At 47.1% G+C, this 23,278-nt stretch overlaps 1 protein-coding gene across 3 annotated transcripts in view; it reads left to right on the top strand.

Moving 5' to 3' along the window:
- The first annotated feature begins 3,147 nt into the window (after positions 1-3,147).
- Positions 3,148-23,278, top strand: part of LOC116955581 (uncharacterized) — a 61,753-nt gene continuing 41,622 nt past the window's right edge. For all 3 annotated transcript variants that reach the window (XM_076053276.1, XM_076053277.1, XM_076053274.1), the window contains exon 1: positions 3,148-3,373. The gene's annotated coding sequence lies outside the window, so the exon portion shown is untranslated. The remainder of the gene's footprint in view (positions 3,374-23,278) is intronic.

Below are 23,278 nucleotides of genomic sequence, written 5' to 3'. Positions count from 1 at the left end.
GAGTGTGAGAGAGAGTGAGACAGAGTGAGTTAGAGCGTGTGAGAGAGTGTGAGAGAGTGTGAGAGTGTGTGAGTGAGAGGGAGAGTGTGTGAGAGAGTGTGAGGGTGTGTGAGTGTGAGAGTGTGTGAGAGTGTGTGAGTGTGAGAGTGTGTGTGAGAGTGTGAGAGTGGGTGTGAGAGTGTGAGAATGTGAGTGAGAGAGTATGTGAGTGTGTAAGAGGGAGAGGGAGTGTGAGAGAGTGTGAGAGAGTGTGAGAGTGTGTGAGTGAGAGGGAGAGTGAGTGAGAGTGTGAGAGTGAGTGAGAGTGAGTGAGAGAGTGTGAGAGAGTGTGAGAGAGAGTGAGACAGAGTGAGTTAGAGCGTGTGAGAGAGTGTGAGAGAGTGTGAGAGTGAGTGTGAGAGTGAGTGAGAGTATGTGAGTGAGAGGGAGAGTGGGTGAGAGAGTGTGAGAGTGTGTGAGTGTGAGAGTGTGTGTAAGAGTGTGAGAGTGTGTGAGAGTGTGTGAGTGTGAGAGTGTGTGGGAGAGTGTGTGAGTGAGTGTGAAAGAGGGAGAGTGAGTGTGAGAGAGTGTGAGAGTTAGTCTGAGAGTGGGAGAGTGAGAGAGTGCGAGAGTGTGAGAGAGTGTGAAAGAGAGTCAGAGAGAGTCAGAGTGTGAGACAGAGTGAGTGAGAGAGTGTGTGAGAGTGTGAGAGTGTGAGAGAGTGTGAGAGTGAGTGAGAGTGAGTGAGAGTGCGAGAGTGTGAGAGAGTGTGAGAGAGTTTGAGAGAGAGTCAGAGAGAGTCAGAGTGTGAGACAGAGTGAGTGAGAGAGTGTGTGAGAGTGTGTGAGTGAGTGAGAGGGAGAGTGAGTGTGAGAGTGTGTGAGAGAGTGTGTAAGAGTGTGTAGGAGAGTGCGAGTGTGAGAATGTGAGTGAAAGTGTAAGAGGGAGAGTGAGTGTGAGAGAGTGTGAGAGTGAGTCTGAGAGTGAGAGAGTGCGAGGGTGAGTGAGAGTGAGAGAGTGTGAGAGTGTAATAGGGAGAGTGTGAGAATGTATGAGGAAGAGAGAGTGTGTGAGAGAGTGTGAGAGTGTGTGAAAGTGTGTGAGAGAGTGTGTGAGAGTGTGAGAGTGTTTGTGAGAGTGTGAGAGAGAGTGAGAGTGTGAGACAGAGTTAGTGAGAGAGTGTGTGAGAGTGTGTGAGTGAGTGAGAGGGAGAGTGAGTGTGAGAGTGTGTGAGAGTGTAAGAGGGAGAGAGAGTGTGAGAGAGTGTGAGAGAGTGTGTGAAAGTGTGAGAGAGTGTGAGAGAGTGTCTGTGAGAGTGTGTGAGAGAGTGTGTGAGAGTGTGAGAGTGTATGAGAGAGTGTGTGAGAGAGTGTGTGTGGGAGTATGAGAGTGTGAGAGTGTGTGAGAGAGTGTGTGAGAGTGTGAGAGTGTGAGAATGTAAGTGAGAGAGTGTGTGAGAGTGTAAGAGGGAGAGGGAGTGTGAGGGTGTGTGAGAGTGTGAGAGTGTGTGAGAGAGTGTGTTTGAGAGTGTGTAAGATAGTGTGTGAGAGTGTGAGAGTGTGAGTGTGAGAATGTGAGTGAGAGAGTGCGTGAAAGTGTAAGAGGGAGAAGGAGTGTGTGAGAGTGTGAGAGTGTGTGAGAGAGTGTGTGAGAGTGTGAGAGTGTAAGAGGGTGAGAGTGTGAGAGTGTGAGAGTGTGAGAATGTGAGTGAGAGTGTGAGAGTGTAAGAGGGAGAGTGTGTGTGAGAGTGTTAGAGTGTGTGTGAGAGTGTGAGAGTGTTTGAGAGAGTGTGAGAGTGTGTGAGAGTGTAAGGGGGAGAGTGAGTGTGAGAGTGTGTGAGAGAGTGTGAGAGTGTGTGAGAGAGTGTGAGTGTGAGAGTGTGTGAGAGAGTGAGAGTGTGAGAGTGTGTGAGAGAGTGTGAGTGTGAGAGTGTGTGAGAGAGTGTGAGTGTGAGAGTGTGTCGACTCAGCCTCAAATGAGTACCTGGTGCGGTGTGTAAAATCATCGCCACGAGAGAGACAAAGGCGGCCGGGCGTGGTTCTGGCCACCCACCCCCTCGTGTGCCGTGCCGGCCTTCATAGGTGCTCGCTAACACCACTTGCCCCAACAGTCTGCCGAAGGCTATACGGGGGATCTTTGTCTTTGTGTGTGTGAGTGTGTGCCTTAATTAACACGCGCATTCATTTATTCACGTCCCATTCATTAAGGTTTAAGTTTTCGGAACATCCACCACCACAACCACCACTACACAAAGACACAGTTCCCCCTTTTAGCCTTAACAGATTGTTGGGGCAAGTGCTGTTAGCGAGCACCTATGAAGGCCGGCACGGCACACGAGGGGGTGGGTGGCCAGCGATCACGTCCGGCCGCCTTTGTCTCCCCACTAGTGATATTTTGCACGCCACACCAGGTAGTCATTTGAGGCTGAGTCGACCTAGGGGAGGCCCGGGACCGATTCTGATAATCGCCACTGGTGGTGGCCGCGAGGGGGAATTGAACCCGAGTGGCTAACCGCAACACAACCGCTACACACACACTCACACGCACACTCACACCCACACACACGCACACACTCACACGCACACACACACGCACACACTCACACGCACACACACGCACACACTCACACGCACACACACACGCACACGCACACACTCACACGCACGCGCACACACGCACACAAACACACTCACACGCACACATACACTCACCCGTTCACACACAGTCACACGCACGCACACACTCACACGCACACTCAAACACACACCCACACGCACACATACACTCACCCGTTCACACACACGCACAAACATACACACACACACATCCTCGCACTGGCCCAAGAAGACCTTTCGCCCACTCGCAAACACTCACACAGACTCACACACAAAGACAAAGATCCCCGTATAGCCTTCACAGACTGTTGGGGCAAGTGCCACACAAAGATAAAAAAAAATATCCCCCCTATATAGCCTTAACATACTGTAGGGGCAAGTGCTGTGCCACACACGCACACACTCACACACACGCTAACCCATTCGCACACTCACACACACGCACACACGCACACACACTCACACGCACGCTCGCACTGGCACCAAAAAGATCCCTCGGCTGCTTGCAGACACACACACACACGCGCGCGCGCACACACACGCACACACGCACGTGTGCCAGCTGTCACTATAAAACCTCGCGCAGTTCACGGCACGCCCAGGAAAAGGCGAGAGTCGCTCACCTGTGCACGTGCCGCGTGCAGGAGCGTGCACGCACACACACACTCACACACGTGGACACGCACGCACTCTCACGTGGACACGCGCACACTCTCACGTGGACACGCACGCGCACGCTGTCTGGACTTGTCCACTCAAGATTTCAGAAGGCATACACCGTGAGTACCTGTACGCACAAATACCATGCAGCGCGCACACTCAAGCGAATACAAAGGTGCCCCCGCTCAGTCACCTTTGCCAGACTGTTTGGGGCGAGTGCAGATCAGCGAGCACCTCTTAAGGTAGGTGTGGCCATCAACCACAGCCGGGCACCTTTGCCTCTCGCCAAGTGGTGATGTTTGGGCAACACCGCTCCGAGGGACCCGTTTATCAAGGCCGAGTCGAACCGGGGGAGGGCTCACGACCGCTCACAGCTCTCTCGTCACCGATCGCTGAGCGGGAATGGAACAGCGAAGCCGTCTGCGTTGAGTCGGTGAGGCGAGGTGCGCTAATCATTGCGCCACCATCGATGACACAGAAGACAAAGACCCCCCCCCCCCCGCCAGACTGTTGGGGGCAAGTGCTGTGAGCGAGTGGCACCTGTGAAGGCCGGCACGGCACCAACCTCGGCTGCGCCCGATGCGATGCGTACACACCGCGCCAGGTGGCCATTTGAGGCTGAGTCGACCTAGGAGAGACCCGTGACCGATTCAGATAATCGTCACTGGTGTTGGCTGTTTTAAGCTGAACGTCAGCACCGGGGAGACAAAGGCGGCCGGGCGTGGCGTTGGCCACCCACCCCCTCGTGTGGCGTGCCGGCCTTCATAGGTGCTCGCTAAACAGCACTTGCCCCAACAGTCTGTTAAAGGCCATACGGGGAATCAGTTTGTGAGTGTGTGTGTATGATCTTTGATTGGGTGGGTTAGAATTATATTTAAACTAAAACTATTTGTATTTTACCAGCGAAGATCTATTGAGCTATATAACTATTTTTCGGAAGCGACTTGTCCACAAGTAATGGCTCAACAAAGTGGATTATGTGGACATGTATAGCAGCAAAATACTCTAAACATGTGATGTTCATTCTAAATGTGGAGGGGGAAAACCAGAAAAATCCACGCGACCACAGGGAAAGAGAAAGACACGCAAACTCCAAATATACAGCAGCAGGCGTCAGGGTCGGGATTGAACCCACGTCCTCCTGTATACCAAGCGAGGTAGTTAACATCTCATAGCCACCGTGATGATGATGAGAGAGAGACACGCAAACTCCAAATATACAGCAGCAGGCGTCAGGGTCGGGATCGAACCCCACGATCTTCTGTATACCAGGCGAGGTAGTTAACATCTCCTAGCCACCGTGATGATGATGAGAGATAGAGACACGCAGACTCCAAATATACAGCAGCAGGCGTCAGGGTCGGGATCGACACCCACGATCTTCTGTATACCAGGCGAGGTAGTTAACATCTCTTAGCTACCGTGGCGGCTGATGCATTGGCAGATGCGCTCTGTCAACTTAATATGAATGCCACGAGAGAGGAAATGTACATTCTGCGGTGCATTGCTTGATGTTAAACAAATACTTTGGTGATCATGTTCACAATCGGAGTATGTATTAACACTGGAGGAATCCGACGAGCTATAAAGCTCTTTCTCACAGATGTCCAGTAGATGGTAACGTTGCTGCTGCTGCTGCTGCTGCTTTAGAGACGGTGCACAAATACAGCCAACAACAATAACAACAACCTCAACACATCGGTGAAGGAAATAACGACAATTGGTGACATTCCGGGCAAGAGCCTTACTTCACAGCATCATCAGAGTTGGAGACTGAACTTTACATCATGAGGACGTATTTACTACTGGAGGAATCCGATGAGCTATTAAGCTCTTTTTCACAGATATCCACTAGAGGCCGCTCTGCCTGTAATGGCAGGGATGCACCGTTACATTGAGCTCGAGGGAGCTATGGCGTCTGTTTTTGGTCTACTCTTCCACCCTGGGACTAACGTCTCGGACAAGCCAACTTTAACTTTCCCCAAAACGCGACGAATAAACGTCCCCGTGTACACGAAGCAGCCCCCCTCCTGCACCTCCATCCCTTCCTCTATCAAATCTTTACCTCTTCTCTATTGCCCATAGACTCAACACTGCCCGTAGACTCAACACTGCCCGTAGACTCAACACTGCCCATAGACTCAACACTGCACCATAGACTCAACACTGCCCATAGACTCAACACTGCCCATAGACTCAATACTGCCCGTAGACTCAACACTGCCCGTAGACTCAACACTGCCTATAGACTCAACATTGCCCATAGACTCAACATTGCCCATAGACTCAACACTGGCCATAGACTCAGCACTGCCAATAGACTCAGCACTGCCCATAGACTCAACACTGCCCATAGACTCAACACTGCCCGTAGACTCAGCACTGCCTATAGACTCAACACTGCCCATAGACTCAACACTGCACCATAGACTCAACACTGCCCATAGACTCAGCACTGCCCATAGACTCAGCACTGCCCATAGACTCAGCACTGCCCATAGACTCAACACTGCCCATAGACTCAACACTGCCCGTAGACTCAACACTGCCTATAGACTCAACATTGCCCGTAGACTCAGCACTGCCCATAGACTCAACACTGCCCATAGACTCAACACTGCCCATAGACTCAACACTGCCCATAGACTCAACACTGCCCATAGACTCGACACTGCACCATAGACTCAGCACTGCCCATAGACTCAGCACTGCCCATAGACTCAGCACTGCCCATAGACTCAGCACTGCCCGTAGACTCAACACTGCCTATAGACTCAACATTGCCCATAGACTCAACATTGCCCATAGACTCAACACTGCCCATAGACTCAGCACTGCCCATAGACTCAACACTGCCCATAGACTCAGCACTGCCAATAGACTCAGCACTGCCCATAGACTCAGCACTGCCCATAGACTCAACACTGCCCATAGACTCAACACTGCCCGTAGACTCAACACTGCCTATAGACTCAACATTGCCCGTAGACTCAGCACTGCCCATAGACTCAGCACTGCCAATAGACTCAGCACTGCCCATAGACTCAACACTGCCCATAGACTCAACACTGCCCGTAGACTCAACACTGCCCATAGACTCAACACTGCACCATAGACTCAACACTGCCCGTAGACTCAGCACTGCCCATAGACTCAACACTGCCCATAGACTCAACACTGCCCATAGACTCAACACTGCCCATAGACTCAGCACTGCCAATAGACTCAGCACTGCCCATAGACTCAGCACTGCCCATAGACTCAGCACTGTCTGTGTATTTTAAGCAGTTCCCCTCCTTAATCTCCTTCCCTTCCTCTCTCTATCCCTCGCCTCTTCTCCATCCCCCATTTCTCTTCGCTCCTCTCGCCCCTCCACTTCTTGCCGTCCCTCCCCTATAGCCCCGTCGTGACCCCAACGTGTCCACTGTTAGGGTCACTCATTCCTCAATCCTTGCACACTGCTCTTGCCATCTAAATCATTCGATTTATGTTACCTCTTCTCAATGTTGTTGTCGATCCCCTTCAACTCAGGTGGCTCATATGAATCAGATGCCGAGCGTGACACGAACCCAGAGGAAGGTGAATTCGCCCTGCGGTAGCGCACAGCATCGCGGTTCGACCCCAGCGGCCGCCCGAGTTAATACTACGTGGGGTGGAAAAATAATAATAATATAATTATAATATTCAATATCACTGCTTCACGCTCTGGGACGTTAGCAAAGATCCAGTAACGTCATTCGCAAGAGTAGGCCGTTATGTGCCGGCGTGAGTTTTCATGTTGTTTGCCAACTTCTAAAAATGACACCGCAAATGACTCGGCTGGGATTGCGCAGCGCAGAGCACGCAGCAGCAATAATCTCCTCCCTCGTCGCGGCAGACTCGCGTCTAATGGGTCACGCTTGCACACGAGACCCGCTCTCTTGAGTTCCCTCTCACCTTGTTGCACAAGACATCAGCTTGAGCCTCGAATTTGAACTCACCTATTCATAGCACTCAACCGTTTACCCACGCATCCACCATCTCACCCAACGTCACGCTCAGCAGCCCACTCTTGCTAAATTGGGGCCGGTTAATGCTTTCAATAAATAAATGTGCCGGTTAAGGAATCGAACCCCGGGTTTGCCGGGACCGTTAGTGCCGCGTGATGATGGAAAACAGTCATGCAAGCTGAAGGAGGAGGAGGAGGAGGTGGGAGGTGGGAGGTGGGAGGAAGGAAGCGATCCGTCGGGGAATGCGCCGGGAGGGCGCGGATTTCTCCACTCTGGATCAGCCGTCGTGCGAGGGGAGGGGTGGGGTGGGGAATAAGAAATCCGCGGAAGGCACACGAACAGCATCCGCGGATTTTTCGAGATCTCATCAAGGGGCCTCTGTTCCGCACACTTTACTTTACCACTGCCCACTCGGCCACAAGGAGTGGTGAGATGTTAACTACCTCGCCAGGTCTACAGGAGGTCGTGGGTTCGATCCCAACCCTGAAGCCTGCTGTATATGTGGAGTCTGCGTGTGTCTCTCTCTCATCATCATCATCACGGTGGCTATGAGATGTTAACTACCTCGCTAGGTCTACAGGAGGTCGTGGGTTCGATCCCGACCCTGACGCCTGCTGCTGTATATTTGGAGTCTGCGTGTCTCTCTCTCTCTCTCATCATCATCATCACGGTGGCTAGGAGATGTTAACTACCTCGCCTGGTATACAGGAGGTCGTGGGTTTGATCCCGACCCTGACGCCTGCTGTATATTTGGAGTTTCCGTGTCTCTCTCTCTCTCATCACAATCATCACGGTGGCTAGGAGATGTTAGCTACCTCGCCTGGTATACAAAAGGTCGTGGGTTCCATCCCGACCCTGACGCCTGCTGCTGTATATTTGAATTTATTGCGTGTCTCTCTCTCCCCCATAGTCGCGTGGATTTTTCTCCAGGTCCTCCGGTTTTTTTCCCTGCACATTTAGAAACAAGCGTTTAGAGCATTTGACTGTTCTCAATTTCCACACGATTAGCCACTTCGTTGAGCTATCATTTGTGATAGCCAGGTGGGCCCTACCTGCTAGAAAAAGATATAGTTTCGTGTCGAGTAATGTTCGTCGCTTGAAAGTCAAACGGACATATATATATAAATACATTAAAGAAATAGTCTCAAACATTTTGTAAAATTAACTGCTAGAATCACACCGAAGGCGATGGAGGGTTTTTATTTATTTGTATTTTTACGCGTGCAGTTATTTGTGGACGATCTGCGAGGGAAACTGGCGGCATTTTGAGAGTTCAATTGGATGTTGTTGAACCCGGGTGACAAGTGAACAGATGAAGGTCAGGAGCCTCATTAGCAATAATGCCCTCCTGGGTTGCCTCCCAAAAATTTACAACGTGAAAACACACGTCAAAAAAAAAGTAGCACGTAGGGCAAAAAAACAACCGCGCGTGTAACGTGGGGAATTGAAAATATCGCACGAATGTAAATGCGTGTTAAAGAATAAATTCGGTGACGATTGGTTGGGTAGGCGTGGTGCGCAGGGTGGAGGAGGAGGCCGGGTCACCGAGATGGTCATTGGAGATTGATGGTCTCAGTCCGCTCACCAACGACTGCACAAAACACCCTGATCACATTACATTTCGCTCTTGCACGTAATATTGAAGAAGAAGTTACACTTGACGTATTGAGCTCACGGGTACAATTATATCCATCCCGCCGAACTCAAAATACATTCCACTTAATTCTAAACAATTCCACCTAATTCCGAACAATTCCACCTAATTACAAACAATTACAAAAATTTCACCTAATTTCAAACATTTCCACAAAATTCCATACAATTCAACCTAATTCTAAACAATTCCACCTAATTCCAAACAATTCCACCTCATCCCATCCTATTCCAAACAATTCCTAGCAATTCCACCTAATTTAAAACATTTCCACCTAATTCCAAACAATTCCACCTCATTCCAAACAATTCCAAACAAATGCCACCTAATTCCATCTAATTCCAAACCATTCCAAACAATTCAACCTAATTTCAAACATTTCCACCGAATTCCAAACAATTCCCAACAATTCCACCTAATTACAAACAATTCCACCTAATTACAAACAATTCCAAACAATTACAAAAATTTCGCCTAATTTTAAACATTTCCACAAAATTCCATACAATTCCACCTAATTCCAAACAATTCCACCTCATTCCATCTAATTCCAAACAATTCCCAACAATTCCACCTCATACCAAACAATTCCACCGAATTCCAAACAATTCCAAACAAATACCACCTAATTCTATCTAATTCCAAACCATTCCAAACAATTCCACCTAATTTCAAACATTTCCACCGAATTCCAAACAATTCCCGACAATTCCACCTAATTCCAAACAATTCCACCTCATTCCATCTAATTCCAAACAATTCCCAACAATTCCACCTAATTTCAAACATTTCCACCGAATTCCAAACAATTCCCAACAATTCCACCTAATTCCAAACAATTTCACCTCATCCCATCTAATTCCAAACCATTCCAAACATTTCCACCTAATTCCAAACAATTCCACCGAATTCCAAACAATTCCACCTAATTCCATCCAATTCCAAACCATTCCAAACAATTCCACCTAATTTCAAACATTTCCACCGAATTCTAAACAATTCCCAACAATTCCACCTAATTCCAAACAATTCCACCGAATTCCAAACAATTCCCAACAATTCCACCTAATTACAAACAATTCCACCTCATCCCATCTAATTCCAAACCATTCCAAACATTTCCACCTAATTCCATACAATTCCACCTAATTCCAAACAATTCCACCTAATTTCAAACATTTCCACCGAATTCCAAACAATTCCCAACAATTCCACCTAATTACAAACAATTCCACCGAATTCCAAACAAATGCCACCTAATTCCATCTGTGTAGAGACTTGCGATTGCCCCGCCATTTCTTTAGCGGTGTGCGCTCGGTAGGCAAACCGCGAGCACTTCCGAAGATGTTTCCAGGGAATTCGGTGGGGGGGGGGGGGTCAGCGGATGAGAAACCACGAAAGGTTCCTCTCTCTCTCTCCCTCTCTCTGTCTCCCTCTGTCAGTGGCCTCCGAGAGCCGTCGGCTTCCACTGATGATGAGAAAGAGACGCCCCTGGGCCTGCGTTCTAAATCACCATCGACTTACATAGAGACCCATAGACGTACATAGAGACCCATAGACGTACATAGATACCCATAGACTTACATAGAGACCGATAGACTTACGTAGAAATCCATAGACTTACATAACGACCCATAGACTTGCATAGAGACCCATAGACTTGCATAGAGACCCATAGACTCACACATAGACCCATAGACTCACCCAGAGACCCATAGCCTCACGTAGAGACCCACAGACTTACATAGAGACCCATATACTCACATAGAGACCTATAGACTTGCATAGAGACCCATAGACATACATAGAGACCCATAGACTTACATAGAGACCCATAGACTTGCATAGAGACCCATAGACTAGCATAGAGACCCAGTTTCACAAACATTTTACCCCCCCAGACGCTGCTGTGTGGTTAACATCGCACACTTTGCTTTGGACATGTTCGCGTCACTGACTCTGCAGAGAATGGGGGAGCTTCCTCGCCATCAATTTTCCCCACCGTCTACGTGGCCAGAGACTTTAAAGAGTTTTCCGACTGAACGCGCGTGCCTGAGAGAGGCAGGGAGAGAGAGAGGGAGAGAGAGGGAGGGAGAGGGAGGGAGAGTCTGCGTCTGGCGTGAGTAATGTATGGGAGAGTCGAATGGGCAGAGCGGCTATAACGGTGGCGGTTAACTCTGGGGATACAAAGGCGGCCGGGCGTCGGGGTTGGCCACCGACGCCCGGCCTCGTGCGCGGTGTCGCTTCTCGTTCACAGAACTGGCCCCAACAGTCTGTTTAATTTGTGAGTTAAAGCTTTCGTGACTGCAGGGATTCACATTCTTGGTTCTTTCGATAAAGTCACCACGTAGAAGGGAAACAATAAAATAATAAAAATATAAAAGTATACAATAAAATAATAAATATATATATTTTATTGTTTTAAATAATTAAAATATATTTGTATTATTTTATTGTTTCCCTTCTACGGGATTTTACCGAAATAACCAAGAATATATGGTTAGGGTGTTGACTGTTATGTTAGCCCACTCTCTGTGTTGTACTGTATTGCATTATGTTTCTAAGTTTGCTAGGTTTATATTCTTGGTTCTTTCGGTAAAGTCACCACGTCGAAGGGAAACAATAAAATAATTAAAATAATAAAACAATAAAATTCTCACGACGTTTCCACTGCAACACAAGCAATCATCATCAGGTGTGAAAACCACTGCAAGAAAACCACAGCAAGAAAATTTCAAATTGTCTTGCTGTGGTTTTCACACCTGATGACGATTGCTTGCGTTGCAGTCGAAACGTCGTGAGAATTGAATTGTTTTATATTTTTTTTTATTTTATTGTTTCCCTTCTACGTGGTGACTTTACCGAAAGAACCAAGAAGTCTCGATTTAAAGCTTTCGTGACTGCAATGATTCATCTTCTTTGGTTATTTCGGTAAAGTCACGTAGCAGAGGTGTAGGGAATTCCAACAAGACCTACATCTCTGCTTTAGAATATTCTCACGAAACGTCGTGAGAATATTATTGCGTTATTTTATTTTATCAATTTATTATTTTATTCTCATTCTACGTGACTTTACCGAAAGAACCAAAGAAGATGAACCAAGAAGTCTGTTTAATGTCACACCGTGGGGAGGTCTTTGTCTTTGCGTGTGAGTGGAGTGGGGAGGTGCGGGAAGAGTGGCGGCTAGCCCCTGCTGCGCTATGAACCCGGCGGACACGAGTTCGAATTCCCGCTCACAGGCCACTCACAGTGACAGCGAATACACGAACCGGTCCTGGGCCTCCCCTGGGTCGACTCAGCCTTAAATTAGTTACCCCGGTGCGGTGTGTTGAAGACATCAGCACGGAGAACGCAGCCTTGCCGCACCGCCCCATCACTCCTTGCGCTGGCTGACAGCCCTTGCCCAAACAATCTGGCGAGGCTACGGGGGGCATTTTTGCCTTTGTGCGAGTGTCCGTGACGTTCGAAGGGCGGTCCCCTGCTCTGACACGCAACACGCCCGGCACGCGAATGGAAAATTTCCCAAGCTGATCTGTTTTATTTTTTTGCGGGGGGGGGGGGGGGGGGCAAAATGCTTCTGAAATGGAAATTACTTTAACGTGAAAAAAAAGCGAAGGATTTATTTAAATTGCAACCGCTGGGTTTGGGAAGTCATGGAAAAATGAATAGCCCTGGTTTAAATTCCCTACTCGCAGAGTTTGTTATACGTTCTCCCCCTGTTTTGCGGAGTATGTGGGTGTGAGTGAGGAGCGGTGGCGCAGTGGTTAGCGCACTGCGCTACTCACCCGGTCACCCGAGCTCGAATCCCGCTCACGGCCAACACCGGCGACGATTCCCTGAACCCGTCCTGGGCCTCCCCGAGGTCAACTCAACCTCGAATATTATTAGGGAAACAAAGGCGGCCGGGCGTGGGGCTGGTCACCCACCCGCTCGTGTGCCGCGCCGGACTTCACAGGTGCTACTGGCTAACGGCACTTGCCCCAAAAGTCTCTTGAGACTATACAGGGGGTCTTTGCTAGTGTGGAGGAGGCTCGTGAAGGGCGCTGCTGTTGAGTTGGAGACAGTCGCCTTCCAGCAACAACGGCGGGCGGAGGAGCGACGCTCACAACAACGAGCGGAGCGCCCGGGCGGATAAAGCGGGTAAAGTTGGCACACAGTGGGGAGCACAGGTGGTGCATAGTTGCCAGCCACCTCAGTCAGTCGATCCATGGGCACGTGAGTCTGTTCCGTGACCTCTTGCCCAGCGGGCTTTCGACACACGGTCTGGTGCCTCAAAGTGCACCTAGGTTGGCACAAACGCCGTGGTGGACGGCGCTTGCTGTGTCACGTGTTGGTCCGTGTCTCTGTCACGGTCCGTGGGTTCGTTCACAGGCGTGACACGAGTTCGATTCCAGCTCACAACCAAACGCAGTGGCGAACCGTCTTAACCGCTGCTGGTCCTCCCCTCAGTCGACTCAGTCTTACATTGGCCCTCGGTGAAGGTGTGTTGAAAAAAACAACATTACTACTGGGGAGACAAAGGCGGCCGGGCGTGGTGCTGGCCAGCCACCCCTCGTGTGTCGTGCTGATCTTCATAGGTGCTCGCGAACAGCACTTGCCCCAAGAGAACGTTGAAGGTTATGCGGGGGATCTTTGTCTTTGTTAGTCTGTGTGAGTGAGAGTAAGTTAGAGGGTGAGTAAATGAGAACTTTACCACGAAAGTCCAGTTTACCATGGGAGTCCAGTTGACCATGAATGTCCAGTTTACCATGTGAGTCTAGTTTACCATGAAAGTCCAGTTCACCATGGAAGTCCAGTTTACCATGGCAATCCAGTTTACCATGGGAGTCCAGTTTACCATGGGAGTCCAGTTTACCATGGGAGTCCAGTTTACCATGAATGTCCAGTTTACCATGGGAGTCCAGTTTATCATGGAAGTCCAGTTTACCATGGGAGTCCAGTATACCATGAGAGTCCAGTTTACCATGGGAGTCCAGTTTACCATGGGAGCCCAGTTTACCATGAATGTCCAGTTTACCATGGGAGTCCAGTTTATCATGGAAGTCCAGTTTACCATGGGAGTCCAGTTTACATGGCAGTCTAGTTTACCATGGAAGTCCAGTTTACCATGGGACCCAGTTTACCATGAAAGTCCAGTTTACCATGGGAGTCCAGTTTACCATGAAAGTCCAGTTTACCATGGAAATCAAGTTCACCATGTGAGTCCAGTTTACCATGGGATTCCAGTTTACCATGGAAATCAAGTTCACCATGTGAGTCCAGTTTACCATGGGAATCCAGTTTACCATGGAAGTCCAGGTTACCATGAAAGTCAAGTTTACCATGTGAGTCCAGTTTACCATGGAAGTCCAGTTTACCATGAAAGTCCAGTTTACCATGGGAGTCCAGTTTACCATGGGAGTCCAGTTTACCATTGAAGTCCACTTTACCATGGAAGTCAGTTTACCATGGAAGTCCAGTATACCATGGAAGTCCAGTTTACCATGAAAGTCCAGTTTACCATGAAAGTCCAGTTTACCATGTGAGTCCAGTTTACCATGGAAGTCCACTTTACCATGGAAGTCAGTTTACCATGGGAGTCCAGTTTACCATGAAAGTCCAGTTTACCATGAAAGTCTAGTTTACCATAGAAGTCCAGTTTACCATGGAAGTCAAGTTTACCAAGGAAGTCCAGTTTACCATGAAAGTCTAGTTTACCATGGGAGTCCAGTTTACCATGAAAGTCGAGTTTACCATGGAAGTCCAGTTTACCATGGGAGTCCAGTTTACCATGGGAGTCCAGTTTACCATGAAAATCCAGTTTACCATGAACGTCCAGTTTACCATGGGAGTCCAGTTTACCATGGGAGGCCAGTTTACCATGAAAGTCCAGTTTACCATGGAAGTCCAGTTTACCATGGAAGCCCAGTTTACCATGGAAGTCCACTTTACCATGGAAGTCCAGTTTACCATGGAAGTCCAGTTTACCATGAAAGTCTAGTTTATCATGAAAGTCAAGTTTACCATGTGAGTCCAGTATACCATGGAAGTCCAGTTTACCATGGAAGTCCAGTTTACCATGAGAGTCCAGTTTACCATGGAAGTCCAGTTTACCATGAAAGTCCAGTTCATCATGAAAGTCCAGTTTACCATGAAAGTCCAGTTTACCATGAAAGTCCAGTTTACCATGGGAGTCCAGTTTACCATGGAAGTCCAGTTTAACATGAAAGTCCAGTTTACCGTGGAAGTCCAGTTTACCATGGGAGTCCAGTTTACCATGGAAGTCCAGTTTACCATGAAAGTCCAGTTCACCATGGGAGTCTAGTTTAACAGGAAAGTCCAGTTTATCATGAAAGTCCAGTTTACCATTGAAGTCCAGTTTACCATGGACGTCCAGTTTACCATGGGAGTCCAGTTTACCATGGGAGTTCAGTTTACCATGAAAGTCCAATTTACCATGAAAGTCCAGTTTACCATGGGAGTCCAGTTTACCATGACAGTCCAGTTTACCATGGGAGTCTAGTTTAACATGAAAGTCCAGTTTACCATGGGAGTCCAGTTTACCATAAAAGTCCAGTTTACCATGGAAGCCCAGTTTACCATGGAAGTCCAGTTTACCATGGAAGTCCAGTTTACCATGAAAGTCTAGTTTATCATGAAAGTCAAGTTTACCATGTGAGTCCAGTTTACCATGGAAGTCCAGTTTACCATGGAAGTCCAGTTTACCATGAGAGTCCAGTTTACCATGGAAGTCCAGTTTACCATGAAAGTCCAGTTCATCATGAAAGTCCAGTTTACCATGAAAGTCCAGTTTACCATGAAAGTCCAGTTTACCATGGAAGTCCAGTTTAACATGAAAGTCCAGTTTACCGTGGAAGTCCAGTTTACCATGGGAGTCCAGTTTACCATGGAAGTCCAGTTTACCATGAAAGTCCAGTTCACCATGGGAGTCTAGTTTAACAGGAAAGTCCAGTTTATCATGAAAGTCCAGTTTACCATTGAAGTCCAGTTTACCATGGAAGTCCAGTTTACCATGGGAGTCCAGTTTACCATGGGAGTCCAGTTTACCATAGAAGTTCAGTTTACCATGAAAGTCCAATTTACCATGAAAGTCCAGTTTACCATGGGAGTCCAGTTTACCATGACAGTCCAGTTTACCATGGGAGTCTAGTTTAACATGAAAGTCCAGTTTACCATGGGAGTCCAGTTTACCGTGGAAGTCCAGTTTACCATGGGAGTCCAGTTTACCATGGAAGTCCAGTTTACCATGAAAGTCCAGTTCACCATGGAAGTCTAGTTTAACATGAAAGTCCAGTTTACCATGGAAGTCCAGTTTACCATGGGAGTCCAGTTTACCATGAAAGTCCAGTTTATCATGAAAGTCTAGTTTACCATGGGAGTGCAGTTTACCATGGAAGCCCAGTTTACCATGGAAGTCCAATTTACCATGAAATTCCAGTTTACCATGGGAGTCCAGTTTACCATGGGAGTCCAGTTTACCATGGGAGTCCAGTTTACCATGAAAGTCCAGTTTACCATGAGAGTCCAGTTTACCATAGGAGTCCAGTTTACCATGGAAGTTCAGTTTAACATGAAAGTCCAATTTACCATGAAAGGCCAGTTTACCATGGAAGTCCAGTTTACCATGAAAGTCCAGTTTACCATGACAGTCCAGTTTACCATGAAAGTCCAGTTTACCATGGAAGTCCAGTTTACCATGAAAGTCCAGTTTACCATGGGAGTCCAGTTTAACATGAAAGTCCAGTTTACCATGGAAGTCCAGTTTACCATGGGAGTCCAGTTTACCTTGGGAGTCTAGTTTAACATGAAATTCCAGTTTACCATGAAAGTCCAGTTTACCATGGGAGTCCACTTTACCATTTGGGAGTCCAGTTTACCATGAAAGTCCAGTTTACTATGAAAGTCCAGTTTACCATGGAAGTCCAGTTTACCATGAAAGTCCAGTTTACCATGGGAGTCCAGTTTACCATGAAAGTCCAGTTTACCATGAAAGCCCAGTCTACCATGAAAGTCCAGTTTACCATGGAAGTCCAGTTTACCATGGGACCCCAGTTTACCATGGAAGTCCAGTTTAACATGAAAGTCCAGTTTACCGTGGAAGTCCAGTTTACCATGGGAGTCCAGTTTACCATGGAAGTCCAGTTTACCATGAAAGTCCAGTTCACCATGGGAGTCTAGTTTAACAGAAAAGTCCAGTTTATCATGAAAGTCCAGTTTACCATAGGAGTCCAGTTTACCATGGAAGTTCAGTTTAACATGAAAGTCCAATTTACCATGAAAGGCCAGTTTACCATGGAAGTCCAGTTTACCATGAAAGTCCAGTTTACCATGACAGTCCAGTTTACCATGAAAGTCCAGTTTACCATGGAAGTCCAGTTTACCATGAAAGTCCAGTTTACCATGGGAGTCCAGTTTAACATGAAAGTCCAGTTTACCATGGAAGTCCAGTTTACCATGGGAGTCCAGTTTACCTTGGGAGTCTAGTTTAACATGAAATTCCAGTTTACCATGAAAGTCCAGTTTACCATGGGAGTCCACTTTACCATGGGAGTCCAGTTTACCATGAAAGTCCAGTTTACTATGAAAGTCCAGTTTACCATGGAAGTCCAGTTTACCATGAAAGTCCAGTTTACCATGGGAGTCCAGTTTACCATGAAAGTCCAGTTTACCATGAAAGTCCAGTCTACCATGAAAGTCCAGTTTACCATGGAAGTCCAGTTTACCTTGGGAGTCTAGTTTAACATGAAATTCCAGTTTACCATGAAAGTCCAGTTTACCATGGGAGTCCACTTTACCATTTGGGAGTCCAGTTTACCATGAAAGTCCAGTTTACTATGAAAGTCCAGTTGACCATGGAAGTCCAGTTTACCATGAAAGTCCAGTTTACCATGGGAGTCCAGTTTACCATGAAAGTCCAGTTTACCATGAAAGCCCAGTCTACCATGAAAGTCCAGTTTACCATGGAAGTCCAGTTTACCATGGGACCCCAGTTTACCATGGAAGTCCAGTTTAACATGAAAGTCCAGTTTACCGTGGAAGTCCAGTTTACCATGGGAGTCCAGTTTACCATGGAAGTCCAGTTTACCATGAAAGTCCAGTTCACCATGGGAGTCTAGTTTAACAGAAAAGTCCAGTTTATCATGAAAGTCCAGTTTACCATAGGAGTCCAGTTTACCATGGAAGTTCAGTTTAACATGAAAGTCCAATTTACCATGAAAGGCCAGTTTACCATGGAAGTCCAGTTTACCATGAAAGTCCAGTTTACCATGACAGTCCAGTTTACCATGAAAGTCCAGTTTACCATGGAAGTCCAGTTTACCATGAAAGTCCAGTTTACCATGGGAGTCCAGTTTAACATGAAAGTCCAGTTTACCATGGAAGTCCAGTTTACCATGGGAGTCCAGTTTACCTTGGGAGTCTAGTTTAACATGAAATTCCAGTTTACCATGAAAGTCCAGTTTACCATGGGAGTCCACTTTACCATGGGAGTCCAGTTTACCATGAAAGTCCAGTTTACTATGAAAGTCCAGTTTACCATGGAAGTCCAGTTTACCATGAAAGTCCAGTTTACCATGGGAGTCCAGTTTACCATGAAAGTCCAGTTTACCATGAAAGTCCAGTCTACCATGAAAGTCCAGTTTACCATGGAAGTCCAGTTTACCATGGGACCCCAGTTTACCATGGAAGTCCAGTTTAACATGAAAGTCCAGTTTACCGTGGAAGTCCAGTTTACCATGGGAGTCCAGTTTACCATGGAAGTCCAGTTTACCATGAAAGTCCAGTTCACCATGGGAGTCTAGTTTAACAGGAAAGTCCAGTTTATCATGAAAGTCCAGTTTACCATTGAAGTCCAGTTTACCATGGAAGTCCAGTTTACCATGGGAGTCCAGTTTACCATGGGAGTCCAGTTTACCATTAAAGTCCAGTTTACCATGGAAGCCCAGTTTACCATGGAAGTCCAGTTTACCATGGAAGTCCAGTTTACCATGAAAGTCTAGTTTATCATGAAAGTCAAGTTTACCATGTGAGTCCAGTTTACCATGGAAGTCCAGTTTACCATGGAAGTCCAGTTTACCATGAGAGTCCAGTTTACCATGGAAGTCCAGTTTACCATGAAAGTCCAGTTCATCATGAAAGTCCAGTTTACCATGAAAGTCCAGTTTACCATGAAAGTCCAGTTTACCATGGAAGTCCAGTTTAACATGAAAGTCCAGTTTACCGTGGAAGTCCAGTTTACCATGGGAGTCCAGTTTACCATGGAAGTCCAGTTTACCATGAAAGTCCAGTTCACCATGGGAGTCTAGTTTAACAGGAAAGTCCAGTTTATCATGAAAGTCCAGTTTACCATTGAAGTCCAGTTTACCATGGGAGTCCAGTTTACCATGGGAGTCCAGTTTACCATAGAAGTTCAGTTTACCATGAAAGTCCAATTTACCATGAAAGTCCAGTTTACCATGGGAGTCCAGTTTACCATGACAGTCCAGTTTACCATGGGAGTCTAGTTTAACATGAAAGTCCAGTTTACCATGGGAGTCCAGTTTACCATAAAAGTCCAGTTTACCATGGGAGTCCAGTTTACCATGAAAGTCCAGTCTACCGTGGAAGTCCAGTTTACCATGGGAGTCCAGTTTACCATGGAAGTCCAGTTTACCATGAAAGTCCAGTTCACCATGGAAGTCTAGTTTAACATGAAAGTCCAGTTTACCATGGAAGTCCAGTTTACCATGGGAGTCCAGTTTACCATGAAAGTCCAGTTTATCATGAAAGTCTAGTTTACCATGGGAGTGCAGTTTACCATGGAAGCCCAGTTTACCATGGAAGTCCAATTTACCATGAAATTCCAGTTTACCATGGGAGTCCAGTTTACCATGGGAGTCCAGTTTACCATGAAAGTCCAGTTTACCATGAGAGTCCAGTTTACCATAGGAGTCCAGTTTACCATGGAAGTTCAGTTTAACATGAAAGTCCAATTTACCATGAAAGGCCAGTTTACCATGGAAGTCCAGTTTACCATGAAAGTCCAGTTTACCATGACAGTCCAGTTTACCATGAAAGTCCAGTTTACCATGGAAGTCCAGTTTACCATGAAAGTCCAGTTTACCATGGGAGTCCAGTTTAACATGAAAGTCCAGTTTACCATGGAAGTCCAGTTTACCATGGGAGTCCAGTTTACCTTGGGAGTCTAGTTTAACATGAAATTCCAGTTTACCATGAAAGTCCAGTTTACCATGGGAGTCCACTTTACCATGGGAGTCCAGTTTACCATGAAAGTCCAGTTTACTATGAAAGTCCAGTTTACCATGGAAGTCCAGTTTACCATGAAAGTCCAGTTTACCATGGGAGTCCAGTTTACCATGAAAGTCCAGTTTACCATGAAAGTCCAGTCTACCATGAAAGTCCAGTTTACCATGGAAGTCCAGTTTACCATGGGACCCCAGTTTACCATGGAAGTCCAGTTTAACATGAAAGTCCAGTTTACCGTGGAAGTCCAGTTTACCATGGGAGTCCAGTTTACCATGGAAGTCCAGTTTACCATGAAAGTCCAGTTCACCATGGGAGTCTAGTTTAACAGGAAAGTCCAGTTTATCATGAAAGTCCAGTTTACCATTGAAGTCCAGTTTACCATGGAAGTCCAGTTTACCATGGGAGTCCAGTTTACCATGGGAGTCCAGTTTACCATAGAAGTTCAGTTTACCATGAAAGTCAATTTACCATGAAAGTCCAGTTTACCATGGGAGTCCAGTTTACCATGACAGTCCAGTTTACCATGGGAGTCTAGTTTAACATGAAAGTCCAGTTTACCATGGGAGTCCAGTTTACCATAAAAGTCCAGTTTACCATGGAAGTCCAGTTTACCATGAAAGTCTAGTTTATCATGAAAGTCAAGTTTACCATGTGAGTCCAGTTTACCATGGAAGTCCAGTTTACCATGGAAGTCCAGTTTACCATGAGAGTCCAGTTTACCATGGAAGTCCAGTTTACCATGAAAGTCCAGTTCATCATGAAAGTCCAGTTTACCATGAAAGTCCAGTTTACCATGGGAGTCCAGTTTACCATGGAAGTCCAGTTTAACATGAAAGTCCAGTTAACCGTGGAAGTCCAGTTTACCATGGGAGTCCAGTTTACCATGGGAGCCCAGTTTACCATGAAAGTCCAGTTCACCATGGGAGTCTAGTTTAACAGGAAAGTCCTGGTTTACCATGAAAGTCCAGTTTACCATTGAAGTCCAGTTTACCATGGAAGTCCAGTTTACCATGAAAGTTCAGTTTACCATGAAAGTTCAGTTTACCATGGAAGTCCAGTTCACCATGAAGTCCAGTTTACCATGGAAGTCCAGTTTACCATGGAAGTCCAGTTCACCATGAAGTCCAGTTTACCATGAAAGTCCAGTTTACCATGGCAGTCCAGTTTACCATGAAAGTCCAGTTTACCATGAAAGTCCAGTTTACCATGGGACCCCAGTTTACCATGTGAGTCCAGTTTACCATGACAGTCCAGTTTACCATGAAAGTCCAGTTTACCATGAAAGTCTAGTTTACCATGTGAGTCCAGTTTACCATGTGAGTCCAGTTTACCATGACAGTCCAGTTTACCATGAAAGTCTAGTTTACCATGTGAGTCCAGTTTACCATGAAAGTCCAGTTTACCATGAAAGTCTAGTTTACCATGGAAGTCCAGTTTACCATGGAAGTCCAGTTGACCATGAAAGTTCAGTTCACCATGGAAGTCCAGTTTACCATGGGACCCCAGTTTACCATGGAAGTCCAGTTTACCATGGGACCCCAGTTTACCATGGAAGTCCAGTTTACCATGGGACCCCAGTTTACCATGGAAGTCCAGTTTACCATGGAAGTCCAGTTTACCATGGGACCCCAGTTTACCATGGAAGTCCAGTTTACCATGGAAGTCCAGTTTACCATGGAAGTCCAGTTTACCATGGGACCCCAGTTTACCATGGAAGTCCAGTTTACCATGGGACCCCAGTTTACCATGGAAGTCCAGTTTACCATGGAAGTCCAGTTTACCATGGGACCCCAGTTTACCATGGCAGACCTGCGGCTCTAGAGGCGCGCGCGGCTTCAAATTGTCGAACTTTTTTTTTCTTTTACCGAATCCGAAAAAAAAAATCTCCATTCTTGTAACTCTGTTGGGCGACCCCCACCAATCGCTCTCAAACGCGTGGATGTGAAATTCAAAATTTGCGAAAGGGGGGCAAAAACGAAGCAGTGGGGAAGGGTCGGAGTGGCTGATGGTTATGTGTCCGTGCCGTTGCTGGGGGTGATTTCGTTTCTATTTTCCACGAATGCAGAAGAGGAAGACAAAACAAAGAGGGTAGGGGACGAGGCGGCGGCGGCGGCGGCGGAGGGGGGGAGGAGGGTACTCGATCAATGAATGAAGTCTCAGGCATTGACGCAACCATTTGCGTTGGAACGCTTCGCGCTAAAGGGTTTGCTGCTGCTGCTGCTGAAATCGCTCTCTCTCTCGAGAGAGAGAGAGACAGAGAGAGAGAGAGCACTAAATACATTATTGGGTGTGTGTCCCGCTACAGATGCGGGAATCATAAGGAATAAACTTACGCGAAAAAAGTATGTAATAAAAACGTACATCAATGGGTCGTAATCACCATCTGTATTCTGCCTTAAACGAGTTATACCTTTAACACGATTGCTCAGCAGAGGTCCAGATAACGCTCAGGGACCAGCAATAAACAGCACCACTGACGGTGGACATAGATGTGGAATTGGGTGGGGGAGACGGTAGTGGTGGTGATGATGATGGTGGTAGTTGTTGGTGTTGATGGGGAGCGGTAGCGTAGTGGTTAGCGCACTGCACTACGAACCCAACCAGCCGAGTTCGAATCCTGCTCGACATCCGCCAACACCAGCGACGATTATCTGAACAGTTGCTGGGCCTCCCTTAGGTCGACTCAGCCTCAAAATCATTTCCTGGTATGGGGTATAAACATCACCACTGGGGAGACAAAGGCGGCCGGGCGTGGTGCTGGCCACCCACTCCCTCGTGCGCCTTTCCAGCCTTCGTAGGTGCTACTCGCGAACAGCACTTGCCCCAACAGTCCGTTGCACGCTACACGGGGGATCTTTGTCTTTGTGTCCGTGTGCTTTTTTTCCATCCATCTCTTGGGCTCCGGATAAAGTATTTCTTCAAAGAGAATATTTAAAAAAAATATAATCAAATAAAAAAACGAACACACACACACACTCACACAGCTCTTGGGAGCTCGCATAGGACCTATGAATCTATAGAACAATAATAATATCCGTTGTATTTATCAAGGGCTACGCAACGATGAGCAGCAACAGCAGCACCGGATCCACAAATCGCTGGTTCGATTCCCCTATCTCCGGGCGCGGCAGTTAAAA

This window comes from Petromyzon marinus, chromosome 60 (assembly GCF_048934315.1).
Source record: "Petromyzon marinus isolate PM22_M1 ecotype Great Lakes invasive population chromosome 60, UKy_Petmar_22M1.pri1.0, whole genome shotgun sequence".
In the NCBI taxonomy this organism is placed as follows: Eukaryota; Metazoa; Chordata; class Hyperoartia; order Petromyzontiformes; family Petromyzontidae; genus Petromyzon; species Petromyzon marinus.
The sequence above is the reverse complement of the archived record's forward strand: the minus strand, read 5'-3'. Positions and strand labels throughout refer to the sequence as shown.